At 40.8% G+C, this 3,612-nt stretch overlaps 1 pseudogene; it reads left to right on the forward strand.

Annotated features, from left to right (window-relative positions):
• The first annotated feature begins 2,463 nt into the window (after nucleotides 1-2,463).
• On the forward strand, nucleotides 2,464-3,398 carry LOC105881711 (olfactory receptor 2V1-like; annotated as a pseudogene).
• The last annotated feature ends 214 nt before the right edge of the window (nucleotides 3,399-3,612 follow it).

Consider the following 3,612-nt stretch of genomic DNA (forward strand, 5'->3'; position numbering starts at 1 on the left):
TGTGTATGTTCTAGATGATTAAAACCCACACATAAACTATAACAAAAATTTAAAATTAGTTATATTCATGGCTTAACATCTCCCCACAGTCCTTATCCATTAAAGTAAATAATTTAACACTAATTTGGAGCATCTTTATATGTGATCTAGTAGTAAGAAAATATGAAGAGTTAAAAATAACTCAAGAAATAATTTATAGTAAAGCCCTGCAAGTAATTAAGAAAGTTGAGGTTATAGTACAACTGGGTATAGCTCCTTCATTATTAACTAGCTGGATGATTTGGGACTAATCATTGAAATTTTCTGAACTTAATTTCTTCATCACTAAAATAACAGAAAGATAAAATTGACTGGGGATAAGAGTGGACTAGATTTTTCTAAGACACCTTCTAAGTCTAAATTTCAAGGGCACTACAAAAATACAATAAACTTAGAGAATCTTTGTGATAGGCAGCCTCAAAAATAACCCAATGACCCTTGCATGCTGACATCTATGCTCTGGTGTAGTCTTCTCCCTTGAAAAAAAGCTAGACCTACCATCACTTCTGATATTAGATTACAAAAGTACTGTGACTTCCATCTTGCTCTTATTCTCCCTCCCCTTCTATATTATCTCTCTCTCTTTCTTGAAGACAACCAGCTTTCATGTTGTAAATTGCCCCATGGAAAAGCAAGGAACTGAGGGAGACGTCCAGTCAACAGCCAGTGAGGAACTGAGGCTGTCATTCCAACAGATCACAAAGGCTAAACTGAACAGCCAAAAACAACAGAGTGAGCTTGGAAGCAGATCCTCCCCCAGCTGAGCATTCAGATGAAACTGTAGCATCAACCAGCACTTTGATTACAGTCTTGTCAGAGATCTTTAGGCAAAGAAACTCAGCTAAGCTGCACTCAGACTCACAATGGAAAGAAACTGTGAGGTACTAAGTGTGTGTTGTTTTAAGCTAGTAAGTCTTGGGATAATTATAATGAAGCAATAGAAAATTATTGCTCTAAAGCAAGATTAATTCTATTTGAAAGGGCTAAGAATCAGGTCCACAGAAGGAGAGCAAGGAACTGTTCTTCTGAGTGGCTGGAAATGTATGTTCAATTCAATTCAATAAGTACTGATAGCACCATCATTATGGTAAAAACATTATGGTCACATAAAAGAATGCAAAACAGTGTCTTTACCATGAACCAGCTTACAGGCCTTATGCACACAAATTAACTTTGTAGATGGGACAGGAACAGATAACTGTTCACCAAACCCATTTCCTCTTCTTCCTGTGTACGGGGCTAGACAGAGTTCCCTGCAGAAAAGTATGGTCAAATGACTAGATGCAGCACTTTCAGACTTGGTCCATTAACATTCCCACATCTTGATGCAGATGAACCAGTGTTGAAGATGGTGAGCAACAAGATGGCAGGAGCCTGGAACCCTGCAATGTCACATAGAGGAGAGCCACATGCCTGTCAACAATGTCTATTTTGGACTTCATCTCATGAGAAATACATTTCTATTATCTTAAGCCACTGAGGTTTGGGAGATTATCTATTACAGGAGCTAGCATTTCCCTAATACATAAAGCAAAGGACAATACAGGCTAGTTTAATAAAAATGCTACTGGGAATATATTTAATGAGGACCTGAAAGTAGGCTGTATTTTAAAGCATTACTGGAACATAAGTTTTACTCATTTGTCTTCAACATCAAATAGTGATGTGACCTTAGACTAGGGGCTTAACCTTTCTGGAAGAGATAATCTCTTAGTCACCCTTTCTCTCTAAAAGCCTTTAAGACTCAGATTTGATGGTTCAAATAAAAGAAAAAAGCTGTGTGAGGTTAGACTCTTATCATCATGTAATTCTTCTGGCAATTAAAAATGAAAAATGCTTTCCATGTCCAGTGTACAATGTATATTCTTCCTTTATAACATCTTTTACCCTTTTTAATATTACCTTTCACTGGTCACCTTCTTCAATGAGGTTAAAGGTCTTTGGCATCAGAGGCCACAGTTTATTCATCTTTGTCTCCCAAAGGCCTAGCACAGTGCCTGGTACATACAAGGACGGAAAAAGATGTGATTGAGTGAGGATGGAGCAAATATCATAAACTTTCCAAAGGTTCAAGCAGGAGAGTGACTCAGCGTAAAGGGAGGGGGATTCTCTGAGAAATGAGGTGGGCAGAAGGGAAGATGGTAGTATTGACTCTGATCTATTGCTGTTAGATGTGGGCTGGACATTATCTGTCCCGACTGGCAACAATTTATTCTAGGAGTGAAGAAGATGAGTGACAACATGAGATGGCTTCCTTAGCCATGAAATTAGCTAAAGTGCTATCATTTGCAGAAATTTTACAGCCTGCTGATGCTGATCAAGGGCAAGAAGGAAAGAGTTTAGGGAACAGAACCCAATAAATCTGATTTGTCCAACGCTCACTTTATTCCAGGGTTGAGTGGTTCCAACTAATAAGGCAGAGACATGGATAAAAGGAAGGAGTCTTTGAATATGGATTTTATCCCCTTGTGCCTCTTCCCCAGTATGAAACATATTAACTTCTTGGTCTCTACCATCTTCCTGGTCTACACTGTGGCTCTCACTGCAAACTCTATTCTTATTCTTCTGATGTGGGTGGATTCTCATTTCCACATGCCCATGTACTTCCTGCTCAACCAGCTGGCTCTCATGGACCTGACATTAATCTCTATCACTGTACCCAAGATGGCAACTGACTTCTTCTTAGGGAGGAGAAACATCTCACGGGTGGCCTGTGGGACTCAAATCTTCTTCTTTTTGACTCTAGGAATCACTGAGTGTATCCTCATCATTCTCATGTCCTATGACCAGTATGTAATCATATGCAACCCTGTAAGATATGCCGTCATCATGAGCCAGAGGGTCCGTTTGAAGATGCCTGCCATCTCCTGGGCTAGAGGTACACTTACATCACTTGCACACACAGCCTATGCCATGTATTTCTCAATCTGTGGTTCCAGAGGGATTTCCCATCCTCTCTGTGAGGTCATGGCCATCCTAAAGTTGGCCCATGAGGATATCACTGCCTATGAGAGGGTGATGGTGGTGACAAGCATTGTGGTGCTCCTCATTCCCCTGTCCTTAATCCTGAGCTCTTATGCCCTCTTCTTCCTTACTGTCCTCCACATGAACTCCCCTGAGGACAGAAACAAAGCCCTGGTTACCCATTCCTCCCACCTGACTGTGGTGAGCCTCTACTTTGGTCCAGCCATGCTGGTCTATATGAGGCCTAGTTCTTACCAGATTCTCTTATGCCTGGTGCCACCCTCACCCCAATGAGGAACTCCCTCATCCACAGTCTAAGGAGAAAGGAGGTGGTAGGTGCTCTGAAAAAGGTGTTGGGATGCTGCCTATCTTCAAATCAGACCACAGATGTATGATAGATGATAATCGATAGTTTAATCAGCCCTGCTTAAAGGTCAAGTTCTCAGTCGTGATCCTTCCACACTTAAAAATTCAATGGAACCACTGGCTCTATGGATTCAGGTCATATATGCACAAAACTGGTGAAACATACTTTTCTTCTTTCATGATTCCTTGAAGGTGTTAGGCCCACCCACTTGGGCTATGAATCTTCAGGATTTAGGCAGTCCA

This window comes from Microcebus murinus, chromosome 13 (assembly GCF_040939455.1).
Source record: "Microcebus murinus isolate Inina chromosome 13, M.murinus_Inina_mat1.0, whole genome shotgun sequence".
NCBI lineage: Eukaryota > Metazoa > Chordata > Mammalia > Primates > Cheirogaleidae > Microcebus > Microcebus murinus.